Source organism: Hyaena hyaena, unplaced genomic scaffold (genome assembly GCF_003009895.1).
Source record: "Hyaena hyaena isolate Hyena2069 unplaced genomic scaffold, ASM300989v1 scaffold_186, whole genome shotgun sequence".
NCBI classification, from domain to species: domain Eukaryota; kingdom Metazoa; phylum Chordata; class Mammalia; order Carnivora; family Hyaenidae; genus Hyaena; species Hyaena hyaena.
This window is the reverse complement of record NW_024080818.1, coordinates 653,957-668,203: the sequence shown is the minus strand read 5'-3', so window position 1 is coordinate 668,203 and position 14,247 is coordinate 653,957.

The following is a 14,247-nucleotide window of genomic DNA, read 5'->3' as shown; positions in this document are numbered from 1 at the left end:
ATTTTTCTTTTCTTTTCTTTTTAATGTTTATTCATTGTCACGAGAGAGACAGAACATGAGTGGGGGAGGGGCAGAGACCAAGAGGGAGACACAGAATCTGAAACAGGCTCCAGGCTCTGAGCTGTCCGAACAGAGCCTGACACGGGGCTCGAACTCGGGAATGGTGAGATCATGACCTGAGCTGAAGTCGGACACTTAACGGACTGAACCACCCAGGTGCCCCTACATTTTTCTTTGTTTAAGCAAATATTTACTGAGCCCCTGTTCTGTACCCATGAGTCAAGTACTGTGCTAAGGATTTTTACATGCGTTATCTCATTTAGTCCTGATGGCAACTCCAGGAGGTAGACACACAGAGGTTAAGGAATTCACCTAAGGTCTTAGAGCTAATGAGGGCTAAACTAGGACTTGAACCCATGTAGTCTGACCACAGACCCCATGGCCTTAACTGCTTGGTTCCAGTGTCTTCTTACCTGACGGCCTTGGTGACTTTGTTTATGCCGTTTCTTTCATCCTTCATACTGTATTAATCCCGTTACATTGTTTAGAGGTCCATATAGACATCACCTCCTTCAGGAAGCCCTGCGCATATATTCCCATAGCACCTTCAGTTAATTCTCTCTTAGCGCTTGTCACACGTGTGTGTGTAATTTATTTTTAATAGTATCACTCTTCACTAGACTAACAGCTTCCTTTAGATTGGAACTACATCTTTTATCTCCATATCCCTACTCAAGTTTTTAGAACTTAGGAAATCCTCAATATATAGTAAGATACTCAATACAGCTTTTCCTTTAGGCAATGAATGCATGATGTTTACTGTAACTTCTTCTAACCTAACAGTCTGGATATAAGCATTCAGGGCTGGGCTAACAGACCCAGGGTAAAGTGCCCCAGGCTCCTTTTATCTCTTTGTTCTACCATCCCAAAGGTGCTCCTCTCGTCCACATGGGCCTGCATGAACCATCACCACAATGTCCACCCATGTTCAAACCAGTGCAAAGAAATAAGGGGATCACTTGCTCTTTTGCTTTAAAGACCCAACTTGGCATTTGTACTATTCTGCTTACATTCCACTGGTCAGAATAGAGTTACGTGCCTACACCTTGCTGCAAGGGAGCCTGGGAAATGCATGCAGGGAGGCCATGAGCTCACACAAAAAACTATCAGTATTACTATATTACTGTAGAAGAAAGGGCATGCATATTTGGGAATAACTACCGATTTCTGCCACAGTGAACAAGAATTTTAAAATCGCTGTATCTTAGTTATACATTTATGCTGTGTTGAGTTAAAGCAACATGTGGACTGTTGAACTTTTAGTTTGCTGAACGGTAATTTATTTTATAGACTCTAAAGCCTTTAAATGAAGCATTTCCTGGCTGGAATATTTGTCCGTGTATATATTATTAAGTGAATCAGTTTAGTGGAGTGATGGAGGAGAGGCTTGTCGGAAGAGTTTCCTGGAAGAGGAGTTTCTTATCTGATTCTTAGAACAGGGGCAGGGGTTCGCCAGGAGATGAGCCCATGCCTCCATGTCCAGCAGCTGCCCTGGTGACCAGCTACATGTGGGTCGCTATCAACTTCATGCCATTGCTGTATGACAGCACCTCAGACTCCTTGCCTTCTGTGTTGGGGCTTCCCTGTTAACGTTGAGGCATGGAAAGTTGTGGGCTCCAATTGGTGCCCACACGTACACAGCCAAAAGGGTAGGGCAGATAATATCCCAGGAAATGGACCTTCACCCTGAGATGAGAAGCAATGGGTAGTTGGTTTTTTTTGTTTGTATTTTTTTTACCCCTTTCTTTCCCATATGAATGGTCCTGAGGCGCATTTTATTTTATTTATTTTTTAAATATTTACTTACTTTTCAGAGACAGAGAATGCGTGCGGGGGAGGGGCAAAGAGAGGGAGACAGAGGATCCAAAGTAGACTCTGTAAGCAGAGCCCAACTCAGGGCTCAAACTCACGTGAGATCATGACCTGAACCGAAGTCAGATACTCAACTGACTGAGCCACCCAGGTGCCCCCTGAGGAGCATCTTAAATGGCTTCTGAGAAGGGTGGCTTGAGATGGAGCAGTCAGGTGCACTCCACATCTTACATGCTCACATGGCGCTCCCGCCTTCCTTGCTTCACCCCCACTCATCCCTCACCTCTGCTCCACGGAGTTGCCATCCTTAGTAAAGGAGGAATACAGACGCCTTTGCTTCTCCTGACTCTGCTTTCTGGAGAACACCTTGGTTCCCTAAGTTCCATTTCCCGTTCTATCAGCAACAAAAATCCATTCTTCTCTCTGTTATCTCTGAAAAGGGTGAGGCACTGATAGCCATCCACACGAGTACTTTCTTTCCTCCTTTCCCTGGAGGAGATTTAAACTTCTGCAAAGACGCGGAGGCACAGGACATTTTCAGAAAGCCATTCAACCACACATTTCAATTTAGATCTCATTGATCCCACGTTAGCATGTAGAGAGAAGGTTATTGAAGTCTGTGGTGGAGTGGTTCCTGCCCTCGCCTCTGTCACAGAGCAGCTTGTCGTGGGCAGAGGGGAGCCAGACAGGGGGGCGGAGCCGCAGGCATCACGCATTTCTGATGCCTTTCAGGAGGTGGAGGCACATCTCAGTCAAGTTAATGTTAGGAGAACAGTCCCCTTTCCCCACCTCATACCCACGAAAAAGTCTCCCTCAGAGATCCAACAAGGAAAAACAGCGCAGGAGACTCATCTTGACTGTAGAGTCACTACTTTAAATGATACTCCGAGGAAATCTTATCTGTTACTTATTGACCACACTTGCTTTTGCCTTTTGTTGTTGGTTTTTTTAAATTACAAGAACATGACATGAAAGAAATTTAAGAAAAAGATGAAACTTTAGCTACAGTCTCCCCTCACATAATCTAGTGCCAGGGACTTGCTGGGAGCAGCTTGGGTAGGTGACCTTCACGGCGTTGCCTGTGTGTAGGAGTCTGGATCTTGGCTGTGATTGTACTTCTCTCCTCTGTCCTGTTGGGACTGGTGACAGCCCATTGCCTTCCCAAGCCCCACGGCCAGTCCCCAGCTGAGTCCCAGTGCAGCCACTCTCCCTCTGTGTTTTGAGTGGAGTGGATCCCGGAATGGCCTCAGCTGGAGGGTGCCATCCAGGTGATTCCTTCATTAGCTCGAAAAAGGCAACCTTCTGGGTGTGGGACCAACTTCCTGCCATTAGGGGGAGCATGAATGTTTTTGATACAGTAGCAAAACACAAGAGCTTAGGCTTTACTTTTCTTAAATAACTGTAGAAAATCAAGTGTAAAGAAGAAAATCATCTGCGACACACCATGTTGTGATATTCATTCTTACTACTGAATTCTGTTTCCTCTATGTATACATATGAAATGTTCTCTGCCTACCGTGTGATTGCTTGAGCACCCAAACTGCATTCGTTAGCACGGAGCCCGGTATCTTCCTCTTGAATTCTGTTCTAGAGGATACCCGCCCTCCCACCACCACTTTTTGTTGAAAAGCTTCAATAGCTTCCTTGGACAGAGTGGTTTAGTCCCACCTGCAGATATCAGGCATCAGGAAGCACCAAAAGCTGTTATTAGCATTCCTCTGCCGCTCAATGCACCACAGTCTTGCACCAACCGATTCTGTGCTATTGGACAGATGACTTCGGTGCTCTTGAAAGCATTACAGAGGTGATTCACATGGTAGCTTCAAGTTCACAGTCATGGAGTCTCGAAGCATGAAACAGCTGAGGAATGACACAGCTGGGGAATCTAGAGTTCTCTTCCACCATCCTGCCCAAATCCTCAAGGCCTTTGTGTTGAGTCCAGACCAGATCTAAGCTCGCCCTTTCCCCAGGGTAATTTTAGATCATGACCTTGTTGGCTTTTGCCAGTACTGGGTGTTGCTTGGAATCACACCATGATTCTCCTAACAAATGTCCCTAACTTGAATTTCGGTGAGCAAGGGTGGGGCATCGCAGTACCTTCTCACCCAGAGGAGTTTGGGGGCTTCATGCTTACAGATCTGTGTGTCCCTCAAATCTTCCAGTCTTACCAGGAGGAGGGGGAGCTTTTGCCAAGCTCCACAAAAGATAAGAACAGTTACACTCTTTCTTCAGGACCATGGATGGCCACCACCCTACATTTCTATTATTAAAAGGACTTCTCAAGCGGAGACACACCGATAAATGTTTAAATACCAGATCGTTGAAAAAATATAAACCGTTACTTCTTTGTTTGCCAATTTGTGTGATGTAAATACTCTCACTATGGCCAATTTCATTCTACCAAGGTGATGCCAGTGGACTCAGAGCTGGAAATCGATGCGTACAGTCAGCACACTCTGCTCGTGGGAGTCTGGCCAGCTGTAGGACACCACTGCCTCAAGTGACCAGCATAACAGACATCTGCTCTGAGGGCACCTGTCGCCTTTGCTACCAGAGAACTGCAGGAAGCATCTTCTAAGTGAGTAAATAAAGTACACTCCATTATATACTTACAAACTGAGAATATACCAAACAATATATTCTCCAAACATTATCAAAATAAAGCTTCTGCTATCCAGTTTTTCTGTACTTACCAAATACCTTAGGGAACCAGGTTTATTTTGTTCATGTTTAATTATTAGGTTAAAACAAACTATGACTATCACTTAAGGCACTCCTTGATAACCACCTCCGTTGCCTCTGTCCTTTCTTCGTCCCTTTGTCCTTCTTTCCCTCCTCTGTCTTGCTTTGTAATTTCTGGGGAAAATGAAAGCCAAGACCACTGTACAGGCAGGCTGCACTCCATTCCTAGACCCCCAAGACTTGGGTTTTATATGTGGTTTAAAGCTATGTGTTATTTCTTTTGTTTTTTTAACTTTATTTATTTTGAGAGAGAGCGCCTGTGCGCAAGTGAAGGAGGGGCAGAGAGAAGGGGAGAGTAAGAGAATCCCAACCAGGCTCTGTGCTGTCAGTTCAGAGCCCAACGAGGGGCTCCATCCCATGACCATGAGATCATGGCTTGAGCCAAAATCAAGAGTCGGATGTTTAACTGACTGAGCCACCCAGACGCCCCTGAAGCTGTGTGATATTTCAGCGAGGAACCCCTTGTTAAACATTTAGGCCAGAGGTTGTAATCAGTACCTGGTGACATCAGCTCCCTTTAGAGATTTCAATTTCTAAATTATAATATACATGTGCTTTAATAACAAAATTGCCTCAAAAGAATATCTTCAGGGGCGCCTGGGTGGCTCAGTCGGTTAAGTGTCCGACTTCGGCTCAGGTCAGGATCTCATGGTTCACAAGTTCAAGCCCCACGTTGGGCTCTGTGCTGACAGCTGAGAGCCTGGAGCCTGTTTCAGATCCTGTGTCTCCCTCTCTCCCTGCCCCTCCTCTCTCTCTCTCTCTCTCAAAAATAAAATAAACACTAAGAAAAAGAGTATCTCAGGATTAAAAATTTAAAAAAAGAAATACAAAGTTATACTATAATCATCTCTTCCTCTCTTTTCAGTGGCTATTTTGAAAGATGACTGGTAGTGCTAAGCTAGTCTGTCCCCAAGCCCCACCCCCTGGCAGAGAGAAGTACCCCTTCTGGGGCAGCTTCCTCCCACAATTTTCCTTGTCTTCTGGGGATTTTGCCCATGGCCTTCAACACATGTGGTGGTGTGATAAAATTTAGTCAAAATAGGGGAAGCTTATAAGATCTGTGTTTTTATTCAACACATTTTTATCCCAAGCTTACAATGTGCCAGGCAGTGTACTCAGTGCTGACATTTATCTGTGAACAAAACAGACAAAATTCCTATCCTCATGGAGCTTACATCGTAATGAGGAGGGGCAGACAATGAATGAATGCATGCATGAATGAATAACTTAATGAATCAGCGCTGTGCAAACAAGAACTGATACACTGCTCAGGCAGCAGTCACTGTTTGCTAGAGGAAGCGGAAGAATTCTGGAGTCTTCCAAAAGGCTCCAAAACTTGGTTATCCCACCCTAGACTCTTAAAGGTCAGTGTTTGGGTTCTGTGAGATGGGGGAACAGTTCTCTGGATCTGAGAACCCCTAACTTCATGTCCTGGCCTTTCAACGTGCTGCATATAAGATTTCAAGCAGTCTGCTTACCTTCCCTTAATCTATATCCTCACCTGGAAAACTGCTACTAAATCCAACTTCAAGATCATTGAGATGCTTCCAATAGCTAATACGAGGGAAAGCATGTTGTAAACCTAACGTGCTATTTAAATGCAATCTTTTAAATATTATTTTGATCATGAGCTAAAACATATAGCGACAGAGGTGAGTCGGTCTGGAAATTTGTCATTTCTTTCTCTTGCTATGTAAATGACCTTGCCAGTACAGTATTAGATACTGAAGCTATGTTCAAGTGGGACGTTTTTAGAAAATATTTGTTTATTTTTGAGAGACTGCAAGTGGGGGTGGTGCAGAGAGAGGGGGGTGACAGAGGATTCCAAGTGGGCTTCACGCTGACAGCAGTGAGCCGGATGCAGGGCTCAAACTCACGAACTGCAAGATCACCACCTGATCCGAAGTTGCCCCTCAAGTGGAGATTTAAATCAAGTTGCCTGGGTGCCCCTCAAGTGGAGATTTAAATCAAATATTAAAGAAGCATCTAAAGTAGTCGGCAGTGGTAGTGTGAGACTTGTTTGAGTGTGAATCTCCTCTGTTAGAACAGAGGATGGGATTTGACCTAATAAAAGGTCACAGTGGGTACCTGGTTGCTGGAAGTTAGAGGCTCCCCAGATGCTGTGGGGCTCAGGTGGAGGTGGCCTGGGTAGGTGACAGAATATTCAGGTGTAGGAGTGTCTGCGGAAAGGCTGCCTTAGTCAATGTGGACAGTGGCTTTGTACAAGTCTGAACCTCCCTGCCGTCATGCATTAAATTCTGTTGTATGGCATTTAGGGGGAAAATCGTTTCTTATAGTTGTGAATTGCACATACAAGGTGCTCCTGGATGTAACCAAATAACAAACTTAATTTTTGGTCATTGTTTGATGCCACAATGTTACTATCATTTTATAGGCAGCCTTCCTGGGTCACGCTCGGAATGTTTATTGATGCTCTAAAAACATCCAGTTTATGTCAAGGTATTTGCATGAATAAAATGGGCACTTTTAAAAGTTGGTAATTAAGAAATCTGTACAGCTGAAGAGGCAGGGTGCAGAGGAGAGAGACAGCAATTAGCAAAGCACGGACCTAAAACATTGTTGGGAAACATTATCTATGTTCTTTAGTACTGTATCTTTAAAGTGTTACTGACACATTGTACTTAAAGAATATATGTCAGGGGGGCAGCGGGCTGGCTCAGTCAGTGGAGCATCTGACTCTTGATCCCAGCGTCATGAGTTCAAACCCCACTTTGAACGTGGAGCCACTTAAAAAAAATTTTTTTAAATAAGCTAAATTCTTAACTATTAAACTTCACTAAAGTTTGAGTCATTTTTTTCTCTCCTTGATGATTGTTTCACTACTGTCTGAAGGAGCTTAAAGTAGTTCATGGAATTCCTATCTTAAATAGTTTTGGAAATAGATTATGGGTTATAGTTATTTAAAAATGAGAAAACGGAAGCTGAGGAAGGGAATACTGGTTTCTTCTGAAACAAAATGACAAGTCAGACTTATTACAAGGAGTCTGCTTTCCTTTTCTTTTCTTTAAATATAATTTATTGTCAAATTGGCTTCCATACACACCCAGTGCTCATCCCAACAAGTGCCCTCCTCCATGCCCATCACCCACTTTCCCCTCTCTCCCCCCATCAGCCCTCAGTTGTTCTCTGTATTCAAGAGTCTCTTATGATTTGCCTCCCTCCCTCTGTGGAGAAACGGGAGCGCTTTTCTGACTAAGCAGGTATGTTGTGGTTTTCTAGAAAACATACACAGTTACTAGGCTCTACTGTTTTCTGTCTTCTCTGGGAAGCCTGCCCCTTATCTGCCTGTCTTGAGACATTCTAGAGGGTCTGTCTGTCCTCCCTCTTATCTCCCTCCTTCTCGTCTTCTCCCTCCCCTCCCCCCACATACTCATCAACCGTCACTCCTGCTTCATTCTCCATTCTTTTCATCAAAAGAGGGAACTGTTTGATTAGATCACCCAAAGCTACCTTTCTATCAACACCAAAGGACTGATAACATCTATTTCTCGGGCCAAAAGATGATTCACGAGGAAGTTTGCGAAAAGAGGGAGCAGAGAAAAAATGGAAGGGACTGTATTTTATGGTTCTAAGAGCTGTTTGCTTCGTAGCAGATTCCATGTAAACAAAACTCTCAAAAAGCTCTCTGCCGATTTCCAGGGAGAAGCAGCTGGGGGATGAAACCGCTCAGGTGTGGCCTGCTGGTTGGAATGTAAATTTCCTTGGGGGCTCCTGGAAGGGGGTGCCTCACTGAGGGCAGAACGAGGAGATCCATTGTGCCTTACATCCCCGGAGCTATTAAATTCTTGTCCAACAATTTCATCCTTTCCCTTAATGCTAGCAGCCTCAACCCGAGTATGCAGGGCATAGTGACCCAGACCCAGAGCAAAGTATTTTCTGTGCTGGACCATTTCTGTTTCGAAATGGGAAATCTCATTCCATGGAAGAAATTCCAAATTGGCTTTTCATTTTTACATACCCATAGCTTCAGGCAGCTATAACTAACGTTAAGTAGTGATTACAGCCGGGTACAGAGCTTTCTGCATTTTTATTAAATTTATTCAATTCAGGCTCTGGAGTATACTATTGATGATGTTATTCTGAGCTGGATTCGGTTAGGAAATGACTCAGCGTGCCCTGGCGCACACACCTCATCCGCGTGCATTCTGACGGTGCCCTGTGACCACCTAGTAGCAGTTGGGTTCAGTGACAGTGACAGTTGCTTCACTCAGCCAGCTCATTTGCACACTTCTTCCCTCCCCTGTGGTTTTAAATTGCTTAGTTAGTGAATCTTTTAAGTAGCAGCCAAGCGGGTTGCTCACCTGCCACTTTTGTTTTGCCCATCAGAGCTTGCCTGTGTTTCTGCCTGGTCAAGTCTGATTAGTTCTTGCACAACATGGCTCCAAGGAGCGGCTGCCCAGAGGCAACCTGTGTGTTCCCTGCAGCACATCTCATGTGGGCGGTGGCCATTTAAGCACTAAGGGGAGGAGGCAAGAGTGTGGCAAACTTGGGTGTCACAGGGTGCCCCCCAAGGGACAGGAAGGGGCCAGTTGCATCCTTCCTGTGGGGTTATAATCTCATGCAAAGCAAAAGCGAATTAGAGGTGAAAGGACTTGATCAGATTGAAGAGGGTCTGAGTTCAGGGTATGGAACAGGCCAAAATGCCAGGCTCTTTGTGGGAGCTGTGTTGCTAATGTTGGGGAAGGGGGATGGAGATGAAATCTGACCACCTCCATCCCGCACAAGCCATGAATGCCTTTCAAAAGGTGTTGATTAGAGGCAGAGCTGTTTTGTCTCTGCCAATCTATTAGTCCTTATTATTTTACTATGGTCCCTTTCACCAGAATGGTTTTGGTACCCCTTATAAATAAACAGCTATTTTTTTTAAGTGTTTTTATTTATTTATGAGAGAGAGAGAGAGAGCGTGACCAGGGGAGGGTCAGAGAGAGAGAGAGAGGGAGACACAGAATCTGAAGCAGGCTCCAGACTCTGAGCTGGCTGTTAGCACAGAGCCCGACGCGGGGCTCGAACCCACAAACGGTGAGATCCTGACCTGAGCCAAAGTTGGACGCTGAACCGACTGAGCCACTCAGGTGCCCCAACAGCTATTTTTTATAAATAGCTTTATTGACCTATAACTTACATTCCTTAAAGTTCACCTGTTTAAATGTTCTCCAGTATATGCACAGTGTGTAACCATCACCATAATCTAATTTTAGAACATATCATCATCCCCCAAAAGGAAACTTGTACCCATTAGCAGCCACTTGCCATCCCCCTCCCCACCCACTCTCTCTTCCTTCCCCTCCGCCACCTCCCCCTTCCCTCCCCTAGGCAACCACTAATCTACTTTATGCCTCTAGAGATTTGACTACTCTAGTCATTCTATATAAATGGAAATATACAATATGTGGTCTTTTATGACTAAGTTCTTTCACTGAGCATATTTTTTGTAATTCCCCTATATTATAGCCAATTATGATACAGTTATTTATGTATGCCATTCCTTTTTATGGCTGATTAATCTTCCATTATGGAGATATATGATTTTTTTGTTTATTCATTTATCAGGTGATAGACCTTTAAGTTGTTTCTGGTTTTTTGACTATTATAAATCATGTTGATATAAATATTTGTGTGCAAGTATTTTGTGTGGACATGTTTTTGTGTCTCTGAGGTATATACCTAGGAGTAGAACTACTAAGTAATATGGTAACTCTATGTTTAACATTTTGAAAAACGGCCAAACTGTTTTTGCAAAGTGTGCCATTTTATATTTCCACCAGTAACGATTGAGTGTTCCAATTTCTTAGCATCCTCAGCTACTTGTCTTTTTGATTATAGCCATCCTAGCGAGTGTAAAGTAGTATGTCATAACTCTAATACCTAATAATGTTGAAAAGCATTTTCTGTGCTTATTTAGCCATTTGTAGCTCTTCTTTGGAGAAATGTCTATTCAAGTGACTTTGCATGTTTGAAATTGGATTATCTTCTTATTATTGAATTATGCAAGTTCTTTGTATATTTTTGGATACAAAATATCAGATATGTGATTTCAAATATTTTCTCCCGGTTCATGGGTTATCCTTCCTTGATGGTGTCCTTTGAAGCACAAAAGTTTTAAATTTTGAGAAAGTCCAACTTATTAATCTTGTCTTTCATTGCCTGTGTTTTTGGCATTGCATCTAAGATACCACTGCCTAATACAAAATCACAAAGATTTATTTCTGTGCCTTCTTCCAAAAGCATTATAGTTTTAGCTTTTACATTTAAATCTATGACCTACTTTGAGTTAAATTTCTGTATATGGTGTGAGGTAGGCATCCCAAATCATCTTTGCATGTGGATAGCCAGTTGTCCCAGCATTCATTGGAAAGGCCATTCTCTCCCCCCATTGAACTATCTTGGCTTATTTGTCAAAACTCAATTGACCATAAATTTTAGGGTTCATTTCAGCATAAATTTTAAGGTTCATTTCTGGGCTCATAATTCCATTCCATTGATCCATGTGTCTGTCCTAAACATTATCTTTGGAAAAATCTTTTCATTAACTACAATATACATATACAAAAGAGCCCAAATTTAAGCACATAATTTTGAAAAAATTTTTCAAGTGAATGCAGCTGTGTAACCAGCACTCAGACTTTGAAATATAACATTACTACTAACCCGCTAACCCCCGTGAACTCCTAGTCCCTGCCCCTAAAGGTACCTACTCTCCTGACCTTTATCACTATAGATTAGTGTTGTTTGTTTCTGAACCTGTATAGAAATGGAACCATGTAACATGTACTATTTCCTGTTTGGTTTTCTTTCCTTCAAAGTTATGTTTGTGAACTCTCCATCCATGTTGCTTCGTATAGCAATAGTTCATTAGTAACTAATGTGATTTTTAAATATTGTATTATAAAATATGCCATTTAAGGATCTTCATAATTCAACAAACCAATATTTCCCGAATGACAAGTGCATGGGAAAGATCCACTTAAAGTGCAGTAGACATGAATGGATTTTTATACAACAGATTTTGAAGAATTCGGTGATATAATTTTAGTTTCTACACTGCAACCAACCTTTCAAAAATGACCACTTGTAGAGTTTTGGTGTAGCATCAAAGGAGAATAGCCACAAAGTTGTTAAATGTCTCCTTCCTTTTCCAGCTAAATATCTATAGGAGGACAGGTTTTCTTCATGCATTTTAACCTAAAAACATCATAGGAGATTAAAAGCAGAGGCAGATAGGAGGATATAGCCATCTTTTATGAAGTTGGCTATTAAACAGATTTACAGAAATGTAAAATAATGACACTCTTTTGACTATTTTTTACTTTGGAAAAGATAGTTGTCATTACATACTCTCTTAGGTTAATATGTAATAAGTTTTATTATTGCTTTTTTAAATGGATTGATATTTAAATAATGTCTTAGTTTTAATTTCTAATAGGACAAATATTAATAGCTACAACTCAGATAAACAAAAGCTCTTTGGTGTTATGGATAAATTTTTAAAGCATAGAAGGGTGCTGAGACCAAAAAGCTTGAGATCCACTTGTCCAGTGGGTAGCTAGACATTTAACATATAAGCTTATAAATAAGTACATCACTGTCAATCATGGCTCATGATATAGAGAAGAAGAACAAGGTGCTAAGAGAAACGGGCCAGGGAGACCTATTAGCAGGGGGATGGCATCAAACCACCTCTGAAGCAGTGGCTTTCAGCAGAGATCTGAAGAACAAGAGTGAAGAACATTGTGGGCAGAGGGAACAGTATATCCAAAGCCCCTGAAGTGGGGATGAGCTTGGCTTGGGTTGATTACGATGATGAGAAGGAGAGGCACGAGATGAATCAGGAGCTAAATCCCACAAGCTCTTGTAGATCATGTTAAGATTCTGGCATTTTGTCCTAAGTACATAAAAATGACTATAATATGAGTTACTACCATATGATCAGATTCAAATTTTAAAAAGAGAACTGATTACTGTGTTGAAAAAAAACTAGGGGAACCTGGGTGGCTCCATCCGTTGAGCCACTGATTCTTGATTTGAGCTCAGGGCATGATTTCACGGTGTGTGGAATCAAGCCCCACGTCAGGCTCCACACTGACAGCACAGAGCCTGCATGGAATTTTCTCTCTCTCTCCCTCTGCCCCACCCACACTCACGCACATCTGTGTGCACTTTCTCTCTCTCACTCTCTAATAAATAAACTTTAAAAGGAAGAAAGAAAAAGAACCAGAAGGGGATAGGAGAGAGCTTGGATGGCTATTTTTTTAATGGTTATTTTTTTTTATTGTTGAGAGAGAGACTGAATAAACAGGGTAGAGGCAGAGGCAGAGAGAGAATGACAAGCAGGCTCCATGCTTGGTGCAGAGCTAGATGCAGGCCCCAATCCCACAACTGCTAGATCACAACCTGAGCCAAGATCAAGAGTCTCACACTTAACCAACTGAGCCACCCTGGTGCCCCTCAGATGGCTATTTAAAAGTCCAGGGGAGAGCAAGTGGTACCTGCACCGGGATGGTGGTGGTGCATGTGGAGCTATTTTGAAGTTAACAGTTAGTGTTTTTTTTTTTTTTTTAAGTTTATTTATATATTTTGAGAGAGAGAGAGAAAGCAGGAGTGGGGCTGGGCAGGCAGAGAGAGGGGAGAGAAATAATCCCAAATAGGCTCTACACTGTCAGTGTGGAGCGCCATACAGGGCTCGAACTCACAAACTGTGAGATTATGACTTGGGCCAAAATCAAGAGTTGGACGCCAGCTGAGCCACCCAGGTGTCCCTGAAGTTAACATTTATAGTTCTTGCTGCCCCTATTGGTGGGGAAGAAGAAGAAGACTCTTAGGTTAGAGCACTTCTACCCATCATGCTTAGAGACAACAGTTCCAAGTATCCATGAAAGACGAAATACCCCTTATATCCATTTTATAATTAATTACAGCACTTTGATGTGTGTGACTGAATTGCCAACGTTCACTTGATAATTAGAGTTGATAATGAGATTGAAAAAAATCACTTTCATAGCACCACCTTGTGGGCAGTAGTGAGAAGTTTTCTCATTGGGTTCAGTAACCTAGAGAAGACCCAAAGTTCTCTAAAGAGGCTTACCAGTTATCAGCCACCCCAAGTCCTTCCTGGAAAGCGATGGGATATAAGTACATTCCAGAGTCAGTCAGGCAGAGGAAGAGAGATACCTTATGTTTTCACTCATATGTGGATCAGGAGACCATGGGGGAGGGGAAGAGGGAAAAATAGGTACAGAGAGGGAGGGAGGCAAACCATAAGAGACTCTTAAATACTGAGAACAAACTGAGGGTTGAGGGAAGGTGGGGGAGAGGGGAAAATGGGTGATGAGAATTGAGGAGGACACTTGTTGGGATGAGCACTGGATGTTATATGGAAACCAACTTGATGATAAACTATATTTAAAAAAAATAAGTACATTCCATAGAATTAAAGCTAAACTGGCTATCCTGAAAATAACTGTCCAGATTTATTCAACCTTGACCCCCTCTGGTTAACTTTAATGTCAAGAGTCATTGACTGAAATACCTTTTATTTAGATATCACCTGACGGCCACCTCTTATACGTGTCTGCTCCTTCCCTGGCTCCTTCCCAGGCTCATCATACGTTACTT